Here is a 24,779-nt window from a genome sequence, read left to right as displayed (position 1 = left end):
TCGCAATGAAACAACAAACATCGTAGGTAGTATATCAGGCTCGAATCAATTGGCTAGGAAAACACGGTCTCCTGCAGCTACTGTAGTAAATATCACTTATGTGTTGTTGCAGGTCAATTGCAGCTGATGGATGACGAGCAAACAAACATAGAAGCGTAAGCAAATATGCACGAAGTAAATAAGTATGGAGAAAGACATTTTTACAACGAAAGGCAATATTTACAGAAAAGAAGATGTACTTCTTGAAGCGGTATATCAAAAGATTGATCGAATCTTTTGCTACCCGCATTATTAGGAGTACAATAATACAGCTGATTACATAAAGCATAATGAAGTGCATGAATCAAGATACACACTAGTGACAGCCTTGAAGGTGAATGCCATCGAAATTCGAAGACACTATCAATGTACGGGAAACTTCCGTGATGCAATTCAAAGATATTCCCAATCGTACAAAGTGATTCACCAGAATAATAATTTGGTTGAAATTACTAGGAAAAACATTGCGACCGTGTACACAAAAAATTTTTTAAGATAAAAAATATTCAAATAGTACAAAAGTTCTCTGACATTTTAACGGAACAAAACTTAACTGAAAACGTTTGTACTTAACCATGAATCAAAATACATATAAGTTATAAAATATAGTGCATCTTATATAACTGCAAGCTTAGTTTCGTCGAATAATTTCTCGACTCGCTCACAAAATGTATAAACTAGAGAACACATTACACAGTTCTCAAGAACATGAACCATTCCACGATGATCTTCAGCAATTCATTATCAGTTAGGACAATAAGTATACTATCAATTTAAAATTGCTTCATCCCTTAATATTTACATTCGCCAATTTAGCCAATTATTCGACCATGGATAAAGAGGATTCACAAGCTAATCGCCAATTTCCACTAGCAATGTACAGCGAAGCAGATCTCGCTGCAGCAACATAATAACACGGCCAGGCGACAGAGAAAATACCAGTCGAGCTAATTTCCTACAGCACACGCAGCTAATTATTTCAGCTTGACCGCAGCCAAACCTAATATCGCAGCAAGCTCTTGTTCTCATGGTTTATTATCAAATTATCAAAAGGGAATACGAGAATGCTTCAATGCTAGAATCATAATTAAAGGCTGTGGGAGCAGAAGAGTCAACGACTGTGGATGCAAAATTTTTTTCATCATTCAAATTTCTCATTAGAAAAATTAATTAAGAGTATGCAAAATACTGCACAGATTGACAGTCGCTCAAGTTGAAAAATCAATGAAAGTTCTAGCAATTATGCTACAACAGCGTAATTTATTTGACAACAACTGTACTTGATGGCACAAATAATTTAAATTTTCTTCTAAACCTATGTTCAAAATTTTTAGCCCATAAAATTAATTTAAACTCGATATCTCCAAGTGAATGCAATTTCAAACGCGACAGGAGCTTATTGTGTTTAGTGTTAGCATCACAAATTTAGCTGCTCAGAGCTCAATACATTCTCTCATAATTCGCGAAATTGTTTTCTTCGCGAAAATATGCAAACGCGAAGTCGCGAAGAATTTAATAATTTTGATACATGTTCGAACACGAAATGCAATTGTCGTGAATGACTGATGGCAGATTGTACATGAGTTTACAGAATTGAAGTGTCGCCAACAAATTCAAGAACGTACGACAATCGAACACCTCACATTACAAAACACAGTTCATAATATGCACAAGTAGCGTGTTAGCTCGGCGTTGCTCGGGATAGATCATACATGCAGAAAGCCCCGTTATTCCGCATACCGCCAGCACGATCCCATGCAGTTAATAATATTGAAACGAATTTACGTTACTTAAAGGGATACCCATTCAACCCTCATGCAGCACGGAATGTTATTAAAGCTCAATTTTTTAGAGTGACGGAATATTAAAATTTTTTGACATAATTCGCGGTTCAATTTTTTAAAGCGACGGAATCTAGAATTTTTTTTATAAAATTCAAGACTGCCAAAGTGAAATAATTCACTTAATTATTTGAATTAACTTCCATCCTGTCTCGTGATTCAATCAATAAAAGTAAAATCCAAGTTTCAACATGCACACATATTTCTTCCTAGTATGCAGGCCGGTGCTTAAAATGTTAAAATTATTTCAATGATTTCATTAAAGTTCTTCAGTAAATTTAAATAAATAATCTGCTGGTAGAAGGAAAAAATAAAAGTGATAGCATTGACCAAACAAGTCATCCTTTACGGCTCATTAATCCCAGTAAGAATGTGGTTAACTGCAAAAAAAATGCCCACACAGCTTGAGAATGCTGAACCAATTAATTGAACATGCCATAAAAACACTGAACCATGCATACGTTATTGCCGTCACATGGTATCGTAATATGCCCGTCGGAAAATGTTGCGCATTTTTAAATCTAAGGGTAAAAGTATTGGTAAAGTAGACAATCGTATCAATATCAATTCGTGAGAAACATCAACACACGTAAGTATTGCGATGCTACGCGCAGGGAAGCAGAAGTATACGCACTAGGTAAGCAATATTGCATGGAATGAAGCTGAGGTGGTACAGAAATGATCCAAAAAAGAAAGACAAGGTGCGTACAGCAATGCTGCATTCGAAGAGGCTGACTTACGTACAAAAATTCTACATATGAGAAAGTTGAGGCTGAGGTACCTACAACGATGATGCATGAAGAGAGGCAGAAACTCGTATACACCAATGCTGTACGGAGAGGAGTAGGGGTAGGTTTAGCGGTACTTTACACAAGGAGGCTCAATTATGCGTACAACGTTGCAGCATGAAAGAAGACTAAAGCACGAACACAAACGCTGCATAGAGGGAGGCTATAGTGTATCTACAAAGATGTTGCATGCAAGGAGACCGAGTTAGGTAAAGTGATGCTGCATACAGGGAGGCAGAGCTACGAAATGAGAGGTCGCCGCGTTATGGCAGGAGTGTCACGGCAAAAGCGTGCCTCGAAGCTCAAACTTTCACTTGGCACCACACTCGCTTGAGATGGACGTGTGACCCTGCATCTTGTGATGGACAGCTCATGCTGCACCTCGTGATGGACAGCTTATGCTGCACCTCGTGATGGACAGCTGATGCCGCCCCTCCAGAGGTACAGATAATACTGAATCTCGTGCACCGATTCTGCACTTCGTGATTGATAGTTGACCATGAACCCCCGTATATTCTCAAATGGTTTTGATTCCCACAGAAGAAGGGAATACGATTTCTCTAGTCCAGAACAAGACTCAACAATGCACATAGCGAACACACTAGAGAGCACACAATACAACCCAGCGAAGATCAGTAGCGTTTCTATGCATGGAACGAATGTTAATTCAAGAGGCCAGTCATCAGAGTTTGTCAAGCGTCAAGCCAAGCATAAGGAGGAGGGAGGGCATCAAGCCGCCACTGAGGCAATAAATCTACTCACTTCTAACTCAGCAGTCGTGAAGATTTACAAGAGCCATGTCGAGTGGCTCCTCTTGAGCCCATAATGAAATGTCAAAAGCTCTTGTGAGTGCTCGAACCATTGCCTCCCTAGCTTCTTGTGCAGGGGTAAGATGTTGCAGCCTTCCTGAGCCACACCACGACCAAGTTTCATATTCATTCTAACCCTTTGCAAGGTTTAGCACGGGCTTAAGGCTGGAATCCTGCCACCCACAATACCATTAATGTATCTCAGCATGTGTGTGGGTTGAATTAGAACAGCACATAAACACATAACTGGGAATGCATTTTAATAACCTCTGATTTTATAAGGTCCAACAGATCCTTGGATATCATGTAAATATCTTCGGATATTTAAAAAAAATCGTAGAGATAATGTACCAATCGACTTTCAATATTTTTTTTAATCCGACTTTGTACCGACTTGTGCGCAGTGCTGTGGTCAAAGTTCAGGGATTCAGAAGTTCATGCTACCAAACACAGCAGTGAAGTTATTTTTTACATTTAATTATATTTTGCAAATAAATCGCCGAAAATTATGTTGACGCTCTGCGTTAGAATGAAATGTTCATAAAAAAGTCATATAACGACTTTTGTTACTTGAATTTCAGTTGAGACAAGTTCATTTCTTATAGATAAATTAGACCCAATTTCGATTTCCACATCTCAGATAAATGAAGGCTGAGCGACCACAATCGTCGGAAGCTCTAGGCAATAAATGAAGAGCAATAACATTAAGTGTAGCCAGTAAAAACATGCATGTGATGCAGGAGCACGCAAAAATATGAGGGACTGCGGCATAAACACGTAACTCCTCATCCACAACAAATAAATAAATACAGAGCTCAGAATAAGATGCAGTGCATGTGCAGCCTGCGTTATTACAGCACAAGACGAACGGTCTGCGCTCATAGAAACTTATGATCAGCCATGACGTGTAAGCTACGATTTATGACACTAGAAGTAATATTTTGGCTGGATCATAATTATTCTTGACGAAACGTATGCAGTAATTTTGAGGTACGATCACAACGACTGTGTGAGTGCTGCCAAGTGATAAAAAGTTAGAAGGGAGTAAATCTCAACTATCTCCACTAAGTTTTTAGGCACACCAACCTTCTAAAAAGTGCAACGTTCACTAAAAATTTTGAATGATAAAACAATCGTAAGCGTAATTAATACGGCAAGACGCAAGAGAATTTTATCGCATGACTGATTGCGAGCGATAAATCATAGAAGATGCCCATGATTATAACTACAACAAGATACCACACGCGTAGTCTAGAAAAAGCCAACATTTGAACCGAAGTTAAACACGTTTTTGGCATCACATGGTCTACTTCCTTCGCACAATAAGATCCCTCGCTCCTGAAGCGCTCGGTCTTAGTTGTAGTCGAATTTCAAAGCTCGGTGCAAGAGGTACAAGATATAACTAATTTACCTCCTAGTGCCGCAGAAAATAAATACAGTTGGAACGTCGATAAAAACGCGCACGAATTAATTTGGATCGAACGTTCATTAAAAGATTACAAATTTAGCATCCTCAAAATGACGAGAATATTTCATCCCTCGTTTTTGGCAATTTGTTGTTACCCAAAATAAGGTACCAGGATTCCTGAAAGAACATTAACCATAAACGTCAAATAAAATGAGAGCAATTTTGGTAGACACAAAAGAAGAAAGATCTCCTTATTCTTCAACAGCAGCCACCAAACAACTGTTGAGTTTGCTCAGACTCCCCTAATTGGAATCAGGCTGTCTTGCTAGTTTTGTTTTGACGTTCGTTACGAAGAACAATAAGCTTATGCGGCCAACTTCAGTCCCAGAACTGAAGAGCAGACACGCGTACGAGTCATGTTCTGAGTTAACAAGGCTTCGGCACGAACATTGAAGCATTGATCGTGAGCTTCACGCTACGCCCAGAAAGATTACAACTGAATTCTGTAGAAATAAAAGCTTTCGGGATAGGAGAAAGTCATCAGGCTGCTGAGAAAATTCAATTGATCATTAGTGAGAAGTAATGAAATTATTCTGTGAGAGCGATCTAACATGGTGGCGGTCGAATCACACATTTTCAATAGGTTTGACGATACTGATGCGCACTAGAAAGGGCCAAGTCCTCACATACATATGTTCGAAGAAGAGAATCGTAACAATCAACGTCTAATTTTCCTACCAAATATGAAGTCTGTTTGTTCATTGTTACATGATAAATAGGAGGCTTAATGGAGGGTTTAGAGACGCCCATTATGTTACAGGGTGATTGGCGCTCTCAATCAAAGTCATGGGAGTTAATGAATCATGTTGTTGATCGCTGCCAACACGCAGTGACTAGCACGGCGGCATGAGAGCTGCACGTATATGAACGCTCAACCAGCAGTCATGTTGATGTTAATATGCACTAAATATGAACAAATTTAAATTCATGTGACAATAAGAAAATGAAGTAAACAGACACTGCTAAAGTCGATGAAGTTATCTTGACAGAAAAAGGAAAATTATTTCTGCACTCGAGGCTCGAAAAATAAAGTGCACATAAGCTAAATTATTTCTCACACACACTTACTAGTAATTATCTATATATGTATGAATAGAATTCATAATTATTATAACTGCATATGTAATATGAACCTTCAACTTTGATGAAATTATAACACCGATCCATTATCGTAATATTAACACAATTTTGATGAGAAGTAACTGTCGGAAAGTAGCACGGTGCAAATTCAGTTTACGAATAAAACACAACACATTATCTACTACACAGCATATTATCTTCTCTATCATCAGATTTTCATCTAGACATCTACTAAAAGTAAAAATCGGCGATCTCAATATTCCTTACGATTTAGTATTAATGAACTGCGGTAGTTGCTATTTTTTTGGTTGCAAATGCAAATGTTAATCATACGTCAATTCGTGACGCACATTATAATTATGCTACTCCTCGCTATTATCATCTACGGTGAGACCAAGCAACAGAAGCCACCATGCGGTAAGCCGACTTAAACTATCGAGTAAATCAACAACGCGCTCCGAATATTCGGAATAAATTTAGCTGTTATATACTAATCATTTTCGGTCGAACTAAAACAAGAGTATGTATTACTCAAAACGAGACACATTGCTCTAATGAATGATTCTTTATTGGCAAAAAGGCAATCCACAGAAATATAAAACGAACATAGGGAACATTCAGTTAGTTCACGGAAGATAAAATGAATATAAGCTATAGAATATTAAGTAGTACGTAACGGGACTGGTAACATTAACAGGGTGGCAACCCGTACTCAATCAAACGTCAATGGCCAGTCACCATGCAGTGACTCGGCGGCGTAAGCCTGAACAGGCGAGCTGTTCAGCAGTTCAGCACAGTCGTCAACATCCGGTCAGAGGACATCAGAATTTAGGTAAACCAAGAAATTTTACATCGTTTTCCAATGGGCTATCAAACATCATAAATGATAAAAAAAATTGGATACGATTGGACAACTAAGATTATGCATAACTGAGAAATTTTTGGACCTAGAAGCTAATCGTTGAGTGCGGTTCTAAGCCGCGAGAGATTGAACCCTCGTAAAATTTTAAACACGATATCTTTGCTCAAAACTCAAAAGTTATTTTTATCTACCACAGTCACAGTGAATAAACGAAAGTTTTTTAGTATCTCATAATATTCAAATGGTGTCTCACATTCTAATTAGTCACAGTAATAATTAATTCGTAATGTCAAATCTAATTAAAATTATGCACCTGTCGTTACAATTGAAAAAAATAAATTACTTGTCGTCTCAGCCCAACCTTGATATCAAGTCGGATACATGCACATCACGTCCATAGCTATCGCCTCAGACTCGGACAAGACGTAATAAATATCAACCATAAAACGGTACAAACACAGCGTAGGCTTTAAGAAGTGCGAGCTGGTCAGCTCGCTCATTAAAGCTGGATGAGTGGACACTAGGCAACATGAAATGTTAGTTTGCATTACATGTAAATACTACCGAGAAGGCGCGTGTACAATATCAGCATAATTTCCAAACTTTTTATAAATAGAAAAGCGATTGATCAAAGAGAAATTTTCCCAGACACTGATAAAATTAACTTCAGTCTCGTGGATCGAAAAGACCGTTGTACCTAAACCAGTAACGAGAAACTCAACAAATCAATCAGATAGCAAAATAATCGAAACTTCTTGTCGAATGAACTTGAAAAGATACCGGCTGCAATTAACTTCAGTCGTGGGTCGAAAAGACCGCGGTACATAAACCACTAACGAGAAACTCAACAGATTCAAAAGTCAATCAGATAGCAACATAATCGAAACTTCTTGTCGAATGAACTTGAGAAGATACCGGCTGGAAGTTGAACCAGCAGCGTGTTGGTCGTTAGCTTGGGTCCGGACACCGCAACACCATCCATCTCACGGCGCATCGGAAATGAGCGCAGCGACAGCAGCGGTGCGCGTGACAGCACGCAAGGAGTGGGGGGAGCGAGGGTCACGCTAGAGCAGGGCTCCACGACCCCCCACCGAGCATTAACTGGCAGCCGCTCTCCCCCTCAGTGTGTCCTTGCTAACCTTATAGCTTAGGCGTGTTTTGAATTTTGAAATAGAATGAAGGAATGATTTAACAGGGTACGAGTAACAGTTACAATACCAAGGATAACTTGACAAGCAAGCCTGAATTTATGGGGAAGTTGCAGTACTGAATAGATTTCAAGAAGGAATTCCGGGACAAAAATAAGCACAACTTCAGGTCACCATCAAATAAATATCCTTGATTAGCTTCGAATTATAATCAAACAAGAAAAGTTCAGTCCATGTTTGTTGTCCTATTGCTAGCCGGGTTCATTTGCATGATGCCCTAAGCTTCGGATTATTAATTAGTCCCACATTGAATACTAACGAACTATTGCTAGCCTCCGAACACAAACAAGTATCAATAGCTAGTGGTCCAGACATGACGCAAAGCTTCCATAATCACTCAACTCTTCATAATTGAATCGAACCCTCAGAACCCAAATATCTGCTCTGACGAGAATGTGAACAGCTTGATCGTTCATGAATGAAGTGATTCCTGACGTCAGTCGTTCAGTGCATTCAAAGAATTATTAAACCCGAATATAATAACAATAATTTAACACAATAAGAAGTAACACTCACTGTTATTGTTCAGATTAAAATATAACCGTAAATGCAAAACGAAAGAACGCGGAAAAAATTGCGCGTTTACAACAGTAAATTTTATATCACAGATATATAAAGCATTAGTATAATAGCTAGCTTTTAACTGAGCAATGAGCATGCAATTATAATGACAGTCCGAAACTATTAGCACCGGATCGAGACAAAATTCTTAGTTTTCCTTCATGCTGACATCAATTGCATTTCTAGTACGAATAAGAAGCTCCTCTAAGTCTGAACTTATATTATTCAAACAAGAAACTTTAAAGAAACAGTCTAGCCTATTCCAACAACTCGGACCAGACAAGATCGGTCCAGGTTTCACCCCATTTCTGATTAAATAGTGGGGATTATTGGGCCAGGTTGGCAGCAAATCATTGAAGTCCTCAATGAAATTCAAAGTGAATAAAAAACAAGATATCCATCATGAATTCCTGTGACCCCGATACAAGAACCCTAACCTTCCCATGAACTTCGTTAGTACGACCAGCCCAATGTGGCGCCTCTAAAGGCGCAGGGCCAGACGAAAATTGAGACATGGGGAAGAGGGGTTTGAGGATGGAATACCCCCTAAGCAATAGAGAGAGAGGGGAAGGGAGGAGAGGATAGAGAGAAACTGCATGATCACCATGCATCGCTCTCAAAGCGGCTGCGGAGATCACATAAGTCCTCTTGACTCGTAAACGACTGATATTAGTAGAATATTATGACGCTGGTATAGATTGTGCCCATGGCTCCGACGTGGCTGTGACGATCCAAAACCGATATCAGCGAGACTTGGTATCGCCCAGTTCTCCCATTAATGGCTTAACGTTAAATAAAGCTAGGAATCAATGAGATAATGTTACTGGCCAAGACGCCATACGAGTACCGAGAAGTCGGAGACGTTAAAACGATTTCTCGGGATCCAGAAATGGGCTTCACAGTTAATAACTATGTCCATTGCTCTCACAGTAATTGTTTGAACACGGAAGACAACGCCTCCTCTCTGTAACTCATAATCCAAATGGTAGTGACTGTGCAAGGTAAATGTGCCTTAATTGCACCTTGAGACGAAGTAAAGCTCACACCAACACCAAAACGAGGCACCAGATCATCTCCTCTCTCTTTCTAGGTTGTGGTCTTGTTGAGTGCCGCACAAATAAAATTGTGCCACGCACATGGGTAACTATAGCTTAGGCACTGTAGGCCAACCTAACCAACCCTACTGAAGCCTGTAACGTGTGAAAAAGTTATAGACACGAATATTGCAATCAAATTGAGCAGATGTCGCAATATATCCTTTAGTTTAGAACAATGATCCCTACTGAGGGAAAATTATTTTAAAAGAAGCATAAATGGAATACCCGCACAACAAAACTAATTTGATCCAATAAAATTGCCGCTGTTTGCATCTGTTAATATCAAATTTACTTGCAGCGAGACCTGATAACCAAAATTATTAATGCCATATACCACGAAGCCTACCTCCTTGATTTTGTTAACGATAGAGTTCATCGAAAGTATGGGTGGAGTACACGAAAGACAAATAACAAAGGAGTCCAAATACGCTCATTTTTTAAGACAAATAACAAAGGAGTCCAAATACGCTCATTTTTTATCAGTATAAATTTTGGCTGATAAAATATTGCCCCAATTGCAAACCTACATGAGCCTACACGGCAGAAGACGGAATCTACCAACGGCGGCCGAGAACGGAGCAGTTGCGAGCTTCACATCGCGCGATCAACTTGAAATTCTAAGAAAATGAAAAGAACCCCAGCCAGCAAGCGCAGCACAAACCCCCAGAAACCGCAAGACGAATTGTCACTTCAGGGAGTGGTGCAACGGCATGCGCATCAAACCGTTAACTTTCATGTAGGGAACGAAGGAAAGCGCAGAACTTTGTTACACCTCAACAAACCGGCATGCCCTCAAGAAAATAAATTTGGGGGTCCAAGTCGAATTTTGAGTCAATTATTGCGTTAATCGCCGTAATTTATTTAAAATAGGATGTAACTATTATTCTATCACAACATAATATGAGAGCAAAGACTGAGGTATTATTATGCAAGTGTATGAGGTATTATTATGCAAATGTGTATAAAAATCAGACCAACGGGATACTTAGACCGCGAATATAATCTAAACGGTTTTAAATAAAAAAAATTTAAAGTATAATAGCTAAATTTTTCAAAACAATCATTTCCAGTCTCAGTTGATGAGCTTTTGTCTCGGCGAGAAGTTTTTGTTTCAAATTCTACAGTACTTGAAATCGATGCGCACGAATTTCCAAGAACCGTCCCCACGCAAAATCATGAGGGCATTTTAAAGGCGATGGTCAAATCGCAATACCGGCGTAGTTCTGGGGCCATGGCCGCGGCCTGCAGAACCGGCTGGTGTGTCATTATAATGGCTGACTTCAACCGGCTGTGAGAGGCACCCTTGCCTGCCTGCCACCACACACGCTATTCACGACAGGAAAATTCGCTTCAAAAATGCAAGCGTGAAGATTTACTCGAAAGATGAAATGGAACATTTCTACATTATGAATTGCATTTGTATGTAACATCGCAAAGCATTTTGAAGATTCTGGCGAATAGTGAAGGTAAAAAATAAGGGAATCAGCGAGAGGAATGATTAAAAAAATGGCGTAGGTGAATTCAAGACATTGTTTCTAGAACAAAAGAGATATTGAAAACGACACAATTCTTTCCGAAACAGCAAACAAACTTTGTAACGAAAATACTATACGAAAATCTGAATGAATACTTTCCACAATTATTACCGATGAGCTGCAGAGAATTTGGAAAATTACGAGTACTTTTACTGTTTTCCAAATATAATCCACTTTTACATGTACGTATTGAAAAAAACGTTCATTACTAAACGTTCAACAAGTACGTAAATACACGTCAAAGCGCTACGATACCGCAACCCTCAGGGCCAAGCATGAAAATAAGTTTGTCCAACTTGGCTACTTATTCATGTTCAACAACTACAGCTCTTTGATCCGCTCCACGTACTTCCAGACAGTATTGATCTAACAGACCAGAACCGCTAACATATCACAATATCGTGCATCGTACTGCTATATCAAACATACGTTTGTGACCACTAGGAAGTTCATGATCGGTTGAGTGCCGGGGCTAGGGTACATTCATATCACGTTGTTCAGCCTGAACCACGACGCAGTGTCCGCCGATAACCTCATCATGAATGCAGCACGTCACTGACTTTTGTACGATTGTGTACACAAATGCAGAAAGTGTAAAATGTACACGTAAAAATACTTCTTTGGCGTCCACTATTTCTAAAAGAAAAGTATTAGCGGGGCACGAAATAGACATTAGTGAAACGGAATCATGAAGTTGTGCCGAAAACACAACTTCGTGAAAATAGTTGTTTGAAATATCGAAAACATACAAGCCATTAAAAGTGATTCACAATAATGCGCTGACTATTACTTGGAACTTTCATATCAACATAGAGCAGATGAGAAAATGTAATGTCAAACATAAACGAAACAAGCTAGTATGAAAAAAGTGCCACCACCTTTAGCGAAACTGCAGAATTGCAGGTCCAAAATGATGAACCACCAAGGCAGCATTAGCATAATGACTTCAAATACAGCCCTGTTCTTTTATGACGCGCTAGCGGCATCGCGAACGCCTCTCCACACGACTCAAAAATATTCACCATTCCTAGCAAAAAAAATAATAATAAATAACATAACTGGCCAGTTAGCTAGCATAAGATTTCAGTTGCAAGTTGGGTGGAGTCAGACAACGAAGGAGTACGACCTCAAAGAAGAAATTGGTTATCAAGTGTTTATTCATATTCTAGACAGTTCTTTTAAGGGAGATTACATGGAATGGATATCAAAATATTCATGGCTCGAAAAGGCAAACGAACGGAAATAACATTTTTCATAAAATTTCATTTCAGTACTAACGATAGATCGTACATAGAACCAACTTGAGCATATTTTCAGATATTGCACTCTAAAAGAAACGCAACGCGAGCTTTACATGTGAAATATTCATTTCGAAGGTTGAAACCTTATTGAATCGGCCTTTGGAGACTGAGCTGGTTGCGGTGGACAAGGGTGTTACGATTTAATGCCAGCCGGTCTGCTGACAGCAGGCAACAGAGTTGCAAAATGTCACCAGAAATTATATTTGCGAATCGGCACGTAGCTATTCAAGCAATTCGGGTAAATGCTGTAATAACTAATAACACAAACATTATTGCAAAAAAATGTAGTATTGAGAATAAAATAAAACATATTGTAGGAAAAGTAAGAAAATAACTTAAAAAGATTGAGCTGCATTCCACGACCATGACATTTCTGTCCTGAAAGAGCATTGAGTACGCGGAACCTGACTCCATTGGGAAGGTGGCGAACGCTGGCAACAATTCTCTTGTCTGCACTTGAACAGGGATGACTGCAGCCAGATGGAGCACGCTGCACACACGGTGTGACCTTATTCTAAAACTAAAATGCGTCGTTGAAATCGTCATCAATCAATGCTTACAACAAGAGTGAGGTAAAATTCTTTCTCTTTAACATAGAATTAAAATAAATTTTTAACGACTTTTTCTGGAGCCACATCAATAGGAGCAGATGTGTGCAAGATAACGAACAACAAACAATTCTAAATCGAAGACAGCTCGAAATTCCTGAATTATCAATTGAAAAACTTGGCACGGAAAATCGCGCGTTTGTTATTTTTATCATAGTTAACAAATTCAAAGATAATACCTGTGGTCTTTTGCACTAATTGACATGCACACCATATTTGTTAGAAATCTGTCAGACACGAATTGAAGTTCCAAATTACACATGAACTGGATATTATTGGTCATAAGCATGTAATAAAATTTACGTCTGTACTTTGCTTATTCTTCGAACAAAAAGTTTGAAGTTGTACTTCACATCACAAAATAATCGCAGAATGCCGGCTCAATCTGGAAAATCAGGAGCCACGAGTGGAGGGAGTATATTTCTCAACATCGAAGGGTCTTTAAAGGCTCTAAATTCTAAGGTCAATACCCAGTGAAAATTTACAGACGCGGCAGCTTCTGATTTGTAGTACCAGAAGCTTTTGTTAGGGTAATTGCTAACAGTCAAGGTAAGCACGAAAGCGTCCCTTTAAGTGGTCCAACTCTCAATGCAACGGCGATGCAGAGGGATCGTCAAAAAATGAAAATTGTGTAAAGAAGAATTTAAAATTTAAAGGTATTGGCACTTAATAGGGTTTTACAACCGACGAGACGAAGTTAAATGCAGTCCATTTTGTTTTCAAAGTCGGAGTGAATAATTCCGTTGAAATATAAACAGAAATTTATGCTCAATCTGTCACAGCAGTTAAATAAAAAGCCAATACAATTATAAATTTCCTTCCAATCAATAAACATGACGAAGGAAAGCATATGTGCATTTAAATTGCAGTTGTGTGAAAATTTAATCGTCGAGGTTCTTGTCAATTCCGTGAATATGTTAGGCACTTATCCAAAATCAAAGGGAATTGCCAAGAACTTCTGTGCACGCAACCAACTGAGCCAACTTGGCGACAATCGAGAACAAAGAGCCACGTCAGAGATGGATGTGCTGACAAATAAAAGAAGAGACACCATAAACCTAAACATAGAGAAGCGTGCTAGCAGACGAATTCTTCACTGTTAGATAAATATATTCCATACATAAAATATTTGCTTCAAATTATTACAAATGACAGACACATCTTACTTGCCCTTGTCTTCAGGAAGAAAGTATATACATTAAATACAGCATTTAATGGTCCTTAAGAAATATCTAAAAATAAGCAGTAAATAACAACCGCGTTTTCTGAACTTTATAAGCTTCTAACTTCAATACAACTTAAATTAGTCAGTGCACGTAGCACTAACATCGGACAGACGCTAAATACAAATTCGGTGCTCCCCAAAAGACGCACGTGGCATTTTTTACAAGAACCTGAATGCGAGTCTTGCACTTCAACATTTCGATCCGAAAAGCTGACACCACCGAATCTGCATGCCAAAACGCTTATGGTAAATGGCTGCATTTTCATAATTGGATACATGACGAGAATTTTTGATGCTGGTGGTATAATGTCTCTTAGGTATAACGCTTTGTCCCTTCATGAATAAGAAGAACGCTTTGAACATTCTTAATTCCGCCATGCTGCACGTGACTTGGTGTAGCAGATAGAGCGATACTTTAGTATGAATGAAAAATGGGTCTCACAACGCTAAGTATGGATTACCCAATGAATAAATGAAAAAGTGACCTAGCTGACAATCAATTGCTGAGAAGCTCTTTACCCTTCATTAAAACTCACTCATCAAAGCAGTGAGTGAAGATAGAAGATATGAGTTATACGTTATGAGAAGATATGAGTTATACGTTAAAATTTGGTCACCGGATACCAGTGACAACACAAAAAACTAATCTTGATGCCTGGTTAACCAGAAGAATTCTTTTCACCGCTACAACCCTTTGCAAAAAGTTTATGGTTGAGCATAAGCTTGTTAGTACTAAAAGGATGCTTGAAGTGTGGCAGCTCCAACCAGAAGAACGCTCGTGCTTCGAACGACCGAAGAACTAAATCAAATGCAGAAGTTTCAACGTAGGACGCATGAGGTTTGCAAAGTTAGCGATCATGTTCAAGGTGCTTGGGAAGCGCATCAAAGAACGCCTGTTGAGCGAGCTGCACCATGCCGAGGTTAACGCACTCTTTTGAGCGAGGAAGAGCAACTGGTCATTATCTACGACGTAAGCAAGCAAGCTTGCTCCTAACATTGAACGCTCGCCAACATTGGGTAAGCATTAGAAAGCCCACTTAAACAAAAAATTAAAATCTATATGTATACTTTTCTATATATATACTATAATCTATATATATACTTTTAAAAATTTTCCCTTCCTATCACCTGCTCTCGGTGATTAATTCTGTGTGCTAAATTTTGATTTGCCGGAAACAATGGGAACACAAATTATTTGTTAAATTGAAAATTTAAATTTAAAAATTTGTGCACGTCTAAAAAATACCAATGGAGAAAAAGTTTCACACATTTTCACCTCATTCTTTATTCGTACGCTCACGTTAGCGTTTGAAAAAGATATAGAACTCCATTTTTCATTCAACACTCTAATTATTCTAGAAAGAAGCCTATTCTAGTTAGGTGAAAGGAGAGTAAAGCTAATGTTTAAATATATCCGAGACAGTTGGGCGCCACTGAAATATCGACAGGTCGCGAGTTAAGGAAGATTTATGGCCCCAAGCCTCGTGCATGCAATACAAACGTGATCTCAGACAAAGTCGGACAAAAAACCGACCAGAATTATCTCCGTAGAGAAAAAAAAGAGTACACATCGAGATGAACTGAAGAAAGGATGTGATCCAAGGTACATAATAGAAGTGCCTTGTCCAACTGACGCACGATCTTGGTCTAGCAATAAAATCGAGAACGAACCAATTTTTTTGGTATGTCAATAAATAAATTAGTATAAAATTAGAGATCCAAAGAAAGCATACGCATAACAAAGAGCATTATCTAATTTTTTAAGAATTAATTCATATTTTGGGAGCTAGAAGTATGAAAAATAAAGGGACTAGTCAGAGCGAGTGACGATTCATCCCAGTAATAAAAATGTACGTCTTTCATCATCTCCAAAACAAAAGAATAATCAAAGAGATCCCAAGAAAGGGATGTGTCCCTAGTAACAAGGACGCGAGGTATATATGGAGTCTCTAGATGAAAAAACACTTGTGCAAGCTGTCGTCCTCGTATGCACCTTTTGTCACTCTGACATGTCAGCGTAAATGAATGCTTGTCAGAGCGATGTAAATAACTCCGGGCGATTCATAAAATCTTTTGTTGAAAATCTTTGGATATTACTGAGAAGAAGAGTTTGAGTCAATTTACTATACATTATTATCGTACACAGAAAGGCGAGAAAAGGCTTGAATCATCAGTGAGGCAGGAAAAAAGATTCTTTGATACCAGATGATTAGCAAGCAAAAATATAATAACATTTATATGATCTGCATTTAGAGCGTCCTTTAAATTTTGATCTTTTGAAGAAATTCAAATAAGCAAAATATGAAGTAACGAGAAAGGCTCATCCGCTGATTCGGCATTTCAAAACATAATTTGGTTTGTCCAAATAAATTCTAGCATCTAAAGTAACATTTCTTAGATTTAAAAAAATGAATATTATCATTGTTTGTGATCCAAACGTTTAAAAGTCTTAAATGCAATACAAGCGCAAACGGTTTAGCAGAGTAACATAATTTCACATCATCGTTAATTCGGGACGATAGATAAGGCAGGTATCAGATAAACGAATGTTAAAAAAATCATTTGGCTCAAATTTATTGTATAAGCCGCATGATGATCTTAGGTACTTTTTTTCTTCAATTAAGAACCGAAGTTCAGATTTGTTGAAAGAAGCGTTTCAGGTACACGGGCATCCGTGTTGGCTTCTGAAGTAATTTCTTCAGCGTGCAAAAATCAAGGATAAATAGAATCATAAGCATACAATATGCGTAAGCCAGCAACCTCTTCATCATTGCTCGATCATCTTGACTAACTCCAACCCTCCCCCTCATCTCCATGCACCCCCGCTCCTCCTATACTTTCTCCAGGACCTGATCTCTGCAGACCTGCCCTGCCTTCCACAAGACAACGGCCATTGCATCTCAATCACTCAAAAACGGCGTCTAGAATTTCTCAAAGCAATCTCGAAAACTTTCTGATTCCAGGGATGTAAATCAAAAATATTACAAATAACATCATATTTTCGTATAAGTGAGATGCTTTTGAACGTGTCTTTATCCCGTCCACACGAAGAAACATCGTTCGCATTAGCTCACTCAAAAATTGCGTCTAGAATTTCTCAAAGCAATCTCGAAAACTTCCTGATTAAAGAGACATAAATCAAAAATATTACAAATCACATCAGATTTTCGTTAAAGTGAGATGCTTTGGAACGTGTCTTTATGCCGACGACACGAAAAAACATCGTTCGCATAAGCAGGACGACGGGCTTGAACCAAAGCCAAAAGCAATCATCATCTGGAGAAAGTTTACGAAAGTGATATTCATTGAGAGCGATGTGTTCCGCGAAATATGATGAAACAAAAAATTACGCATGTGAAATTTTGGCACTTGCGATAAACTTTTGTTTGAAAAAAATCTAATGAAAATGGGTAAGGAGTCGCAACAATAGTTCAAAATTCGAGGCAGTGAATGAAAAGTCAGGGAAGCTATTGTTTTAATACCGAGCCCATACATTTCTCACACTTCGGAACCAACTAAATAAGAGCTCACTAAATCAGTCAATTAATTACTCTGATCGAGTTAACATGAAATATTGATTATGCAGAATTAATTATTTGTGACAAAAATCATAATCCGCCTAATATTCCATTCCCATATAGAAAAGTAACAGGAAATTGCTACTATAAATTCACCATAGTAATCTTGATTGTGAAGATAAAAAAAACTGGATTCTCGGGCGCAATGATGAAGTCGCGGCCGAGCGCCAGGGAGCAGTGCAACAGAGAGGCCTAGACGCTGTACGTCCTCGTGGAGAATGTGATGGTGGAGGCCTTGTCTTCGCATGCAGCGCTCAAGGCTGACCACATCACAAGAAATGAGCGCTAGGTACATGGGGCGGCTAACACCGCCTAATCGCATTACAGGGCAGGGAGGCACCTAAAAGAAGGAACACGGCAGGTAATAATGCGCATAATTACAGGAAAAAACAATGAGAGAAGACCGCAAGATAAGTAGTTTCATGGAGAGACAAAACCCTCGAGTTCAGGGCTCCCGTGACTAATTAATTTCTGCCGTTAAATGAGACTTGGAGGTACAAACAATATGAACAGAAGACTATTCAGCAGCTATCACAGGATTTTAATTGTATTATAATTCACACTTTCTTGCGAACAAATAGAAAATAGATACATTATGCAATACTCTGACTTTTCAAATGATGGGTGAAAAATTAAATGCAGTTTAATTAAAGTTGAGACAATGGGCTGCTCAGACAAGCAAGTACATATGGCATCAGTATCTAACCTGGTTCACATTGAATCTAAAAAAGAGGCGTTTCAAGGACAGCATTATCAGGTTCATTGGGAACGATGTCTAATAGACTAAATGACGTACAATAATACAATTTAATCAAACATCTGCTTTCTGAACTCTTCGCAAAGTTCCTGCATCATTATTCCTGCAAGAACGCGCATTTCGCACTCGTACCAATGCTGACATTCGCGCAAGTCATGCACGTCGAAGAGCGTGACTATATCTCAAAGCTTTGTTTTTACCACGGAAGAATCGACAAAATTTCACGCTTGTAGCCAACGTTACGCCAGAATAAAGAGATAGATGGTGTCGGTGATCGACAAGCGAGATACCGACCGAGCACGGGAAGTAAGTCACGCGGAAATGTTGCTGAGTAGCGACCACAAGTATAAGTTTTATCTCAAAACTACGTGAACATTTACTCATATTTACTTTATTTATTATTATTTACGTATATTATATTATTATTACGCAGAAGCCTCGCGTATTGAAGTGCAAATAAATATACTATAAATCTAATAAGAAGTATATGCAATAATTTTTTTTGTGGTTGTTTCCTAGTGTTTCAAAAGTAAGAAATCGCTTGATCTGACGGATCGTACATCAACTTCTATACCTCCGATCAAAATGAAGTACCCAAGAAATTGGCATTTAAAAACACGTTCTGAATCCAAGCGTTTTCCTCATAGAAGCTGATCGAATGCTTTGCCGAAACTTTTAGAAGTATACTGAAAAAGTGAAAAAAGTAAGTTTTTTGCGGGAAAAAATCTTGAACTATAACCGAGAACAAACGAATAAAGAAAAATACAAACACACGCTTACAAATAATATGATCTACGTTAATTTTGTTAAGCCACGACTCAGAGTTCCAAGACAACAAAGGCCCCGAAAGAGCGTATTGCTTAGCAGCAAGTTCCTTTGTGCTGCCACCGTCGCGCCGCACGGCCAGCTATAGCTCCGTTAGAAGCAACCCTTTGGCTCATGCACATGGCCGACCCTCCTCCCCTACACGGCTCTCATTCCCCTCCCGCCTACTGATTTGAGCCAACCATCCCTCTCCTCCACAGGCTTTTGGCGCGACGGGATCTAGACGAGATATACACTCGCTGCCACTGGTACGACACTTCCGCGTAGTCTGGTTCAGTTCCTAGAACTTCGCATGGGTTCAGCCCACAACGATCTCATCCGAGTTGACTAATTTGTTTATGGACTTCTTTTTGTTTCAAGTGAGGAACATTTTTCGGTGCATTTAGTCAGAGGTAATCAACTGCGAGCTCTCCAATTTAATTAGAACTTGATTCATGCACTATTTATAAACAATAGTGTCGATGAAAGACTAAAGTAACAATTAAGATCGACAGGAAATAACGCCTGTAGAATATTTTAAAAGACTATAAAACTGTTCCCGCAACTGTAATCAGTTCCCTGTAAATGACGGCAGTCTTGCAGTTGCTGGCAACTGCAGGTGCAGTTTTTCACCTCCCTAGACAACTACACTCTCCATCCCCTCCAGCTGCTGGAACCCCTACCTGTCGCTAGCCCCCGACGCACCCCCATAAGACGACCTCAACCCCCTCTCCAGGCGATGACGTCACAGCCACTCAAGTCAAGAATCCACGCATGGCTGGAGCGTTCGTTACTAGAGTGCCTTCAACCTTTTGCAATCTCTGATGCTAACAATCACCAATCAAAGTTCCAACGCATCTTTGTATCTTAGTAACAATTCAAACCGAAAAAGAAACATTGCAAAAAAATGTAATAAAAACATTGCAACGGGGGGAAATTTTTTTCGGTAAATGTATTTAATTGTAATAAACACTCGAAAAAACAACTCTATATATTATTTTTTTATGTTTTATAACTTCAACGTGAATTAATTCAATAGTTTATCTCTTAGCGTTCACTGATTACATTAAACTAAAAAATGTATGCTATAATGATTGATGATTATTTTTACGGGAGTTGCGTTCTTCCCAACTCAGTGAGGGGAAAAACATTAGAGAATCAGTGGATCCACTAATAAATGTTGGCAGAAGTTGAAGGTTCATATTTGAAGTTATTTGGGTGAGCTTTAGAACAAATAATACAAGCAAATGAAATGAGTTTAAAATTGTTGAGTATAGTAATTTACAAAATTACCGTAGAAGCAACTTATTGGTGAGAAAATGTACACGTATAATTTTGTAAATTAGTATAGGTTGGCAAAATTTCTTCTTTCATGCAGGTTTCATTGAAGATCAGAGAATTTGTTTTGTATATTGTAATTTGTATAGTTTTGTGTAGATGAGTTATCAGCATAACTCGACTTTTGCGTCGGCCTGCGTTGTCACAATCAGCTAGGCAGCAGCGACTCGCCTCTAAAAAATACATATATATCAGGGAATATTTTTCCGGGGCTGAACAAGTTTTCAGGACGCGACTCAAACAATCCAACGCGGCGTCCATGGAGGGGAAAAACAAAGAAATGTTCCCTCGTGCACAGACGGGAATAAAGCTTCAATGTTGACCTACATAGGGTGTAATGTAAATTCAAAATTGAATTTGGAATAGATATAACAAGTGCAGTTTAGAACAAATTCGGCAGTAACTGAATTAAATATTTAAAATAAACTGTTAATAGGAGAAGCTTTAAATACCATTAGATGCACGAAAATAATTACAGGTGACGATGAATGAATGCAATGGCTACACGGAAACAAAGTTTATTAGAAAATAAGATAGAGAAAAGTTTTCGCGATAAGGTAAGAGTTAGCATGTGATCACAAATTAATTCAGCGCTAACAGCATATAAGTAAAGCTCGGTGATACAAAGTCAGCGTATCAGCCATAATGTCGTATTTCTTCATAAACTCAAAAAAGCTTCACCTGGTAACGCAATACACGTCTCAATACATATTATAGCTGTCGCAAGATCAAAATAACAAAGAAGCCAACAGATGAGCTCTGTGGGCTACACAACGCGAGAGAGGAACGTGTCACAAGCAGAATGTGTAGGTATTTGGTCAGAACAGAAGTTAACGTGTGTAGTTTGTGTGCAACTACACAAGTAACTTTGTGTAGTTGCACACAAAGATGGCAAGGGTCCAGCAGGAAACGCCTCCACCTTCCCCTATCGAAGCCTCATCACAGCCACCACCACCTCCACCACCTACCTGTGCTCCACCAACGTATACTTTCACAAGCAAGCTAAACCTGCTTTAGTATTTAACTATAAAAAAATTCGACTGTAATGTTGCTTGATTTTGATTCGAAAACAAAGGAAACAATTCGGTACACGGGAAAATATATTACAAAATTACCCGCTTAGCGATTTTTGTTTAAAATCCTCACACAAATTCAAAGTGCCAGAGAAAAAGTAGTAATAAATTTAAGGTTATAGTCAAAAGCTGGAACTACAAATCTTGTTAAATCTACGACCAATTATTTCGCTACTTAAAAATGAAAAAACATTAAAAATTGGTCCTACAATTTTTTAGGCATATTTTCTGGAGAACGCATTTCATTATTTTAATTTAAAAAATTCTCACGCAGCAGATAGTGAAATAGTAGAAAGAAAATAATATGGAACTGGACCAAACCCTTCTCGAGAAGTTCAGCAACTCTACCGCCGTGACGGTCGGAATCTTGATCAGCAGCGAGAGACAAGAATTTTATGTTACATCGAATGGCTAAAGTGTCAAGAATTTATAGTCCGAGATGCAGGCCCAAAATTGGGTTTCCATTAAAATAAGATCAAATGTCGGTGATACAGGGGAATTGAGACACTAGGATCAGAAACACGTCGAGTCATAGCGATGAATGACGATGAAAATGTCACTGTTGCTAAAAAAGAATATATACGTCAAGGTTTGATGACGTCCAACAACGTAAACTTGCATTGATCATGGCTTGAAAGTACAATTATCTTAAGATATAAATATAATTTTTTATGTAATAACTTTTATTTAGGGATAGAAATGATTCGATGATTAGAGTATAGCGGCTAACGGAACACCAGTCGTCGAATTGATGTCATGAACGTGCATACAACAATGATTCAAAGTCAGAAACGAAGTATGTCTCGCGAGTTTGATTTTCGATAGAAATAAGTAGCACAGTACCAAATGCTTGTAACAAAATTTTGACTGCGATTCAAGACATAGCGTGAAATCTGTAAGTGCAACAGCCGCAATGCTGCCTCAAGGCCACTTGTGTGCTTAAAATATACGTTCACGTCTCGGAACCGTGACATCGATCATCAGACAAGGAAAAACAGCACTGTCTGGCAACACGAGGAGCTCAGGTCTGATCATAGCTTTTGGCTTATCAACATCATGTGCAATCAACACAACATCAGCTCTTACGTATGACATTGTGCTAGGAGTAAACTTAGTGTCATCCTAAGATATACGTATACTCGCTTATAAACACGATGGAAAAAATTGAAATAAATACAAATTTCAAAAGAATTTCGTAATTTAACAAGGCAAATTACTGACGAGAACAAAAAACATCAAATTTTAATATTCTAAAGAAAAACAACAGATTTTGGCATAGTATTCAAAAAAACTTATAAAGTGTTTCCACTCATATTCAATATATTCGAATCCAGATTGTATATATCCTGGTTCTCTTTCTCTTTAAAATCGAAAGTCAGAACTACCGAATACTTATCCTGTGTTTATCAGTGCAAGTCATAATCGGTCACAGGTGCTTATCAGCTCTAGGTACCTTAGATACCAAGGTCCCTCAGCAAGCATGAGCTTCAAATATGATTTAGATTTAACAGTGCCGTTAGTCCTCGTGAATTTTACATGCAAGCATGAAAGTAATTCAACCACTTTTCAACCGACTTTGTTATGACAAAAGCGCACGAAAATGAGTACCGGTAATTAGCTTATGAACTCCACTTGTACATATAAAATGAGTTTTTTTACTTACAAAATTGTTACTAAAACAGTCAAGTTAAACATTCCATTTTCGTCCAATTAAAGCATTTAAAATGGATTTTTATAACACAAAGCCAAAAATAAACAACAAATCAAGAAACAGTGCATATACGGACATTGAGATAGAAAATGAGCTGCAATTCTAGTCGAGAAGAATGGCAATATATTAGAGGTACGTACGCGAACGATCCCCGACACTCGAGGAAAACCTTAGACGAAATATCAGAGGCCACGGGACTGTCGTACAACTTTCGACATCATTTTTTTAGGGTGGAAGGTCCCCGGACTCTGGGTGTTATTATGGGTCATTTGTCTCAGGAGGCCCTGCAACCCAACTCGATGTTGCCAACAAAAGTTCCACACATTCCAACGCATTTGTTTCCGCGATGTCAAAATCTCCAACAAGCTGAAAATAATTTACACAGCACGTCAACTTTTTCAAGTTTTAGCAACAATTATAACGTCTATGACGTTAAATGGAAGTGAATGGGACGAAGGAAGTGGAGTAACTATTAACCAGATGAAATTTACTTCAGAAAGCAAAGTGCCGTAAACAAATATAATTAAATAAAGTTACTAGACTGAACCTTACCAAAAAGAAGCGATATCTGCCTTGAATGCCTTACGGAGAGGCAAATGGAAAATTAAGTATTCAAAACTTCATGAAATTCTGATTTTCGTACATTCAGTTCATTTTTTAATCTATGCATGATAGAGTTCCTTAGAAATATATAGTCCCGACATGCTACTAATTTTTATTAATGAAATAATGATCCCTTCTAAAATCAGATTTATAACTAAGTTGCGCTTCCAATACTCGCTGATCAATCACTACAAAGTACCGGTAGTACACATTAGTCATCTGTTTTTAGTTAGTTTAAAGGGCGACCTATAACAGATGTTGTCGCTACTAATTTTTTTAATGAAATAATGATCCCTTCTAAAATCAGATTTATAACTATGTTGCGCTTCCAATACTTGCTGATCAATCACTACAAAGTAGTACATATTAGTCATCTGTTTTTAGTTAGTTTAAAGGGCGACCTATAACAGATGTTGTCCCCAAAAAAGCTATAAGCCTAAACACGCCATCTTGTCCACACGTCATCAAGCAACACCAAACACGTACGACGTCA

The 24,779-nt window shown here is 38.4% G+C and overlaps 1 protein-coding gene across 2 annotated transcripts in view; it reads right to left on the bottom strand.

Annotated features, from left to right (window-relative positions):
- LOC108670183 overlaps nucleotides 1–24,779 on the bottom strand; it is a 58,672-nt gene that overhangs the window by 25,755 nt on the left and 8,138 nt on the right. The gene's annotated exons all lie outside the window — the stretch shown is intronic.

This window comes from Hyalella azteca, unplaced genomic scaffold, assembly GCF_000764305.2.
Source record: "Hyalella azteca isolate HAZT.00-mixed unplaced genomic scaffold, Hazt_2.0.2 contig6160, whole genome shotgun sequence".
Classification (NCBI taxonomy): domain Eukaryota; kingdom Metazoa; phylum Arthropoda; class Malacostraca; order Amphipoda; family Hyalellidae; genus Hyalella; species Hyalella azteca.
This window is presented reverse-complemented; position numbering and strand designations above follow the sequence as displayed.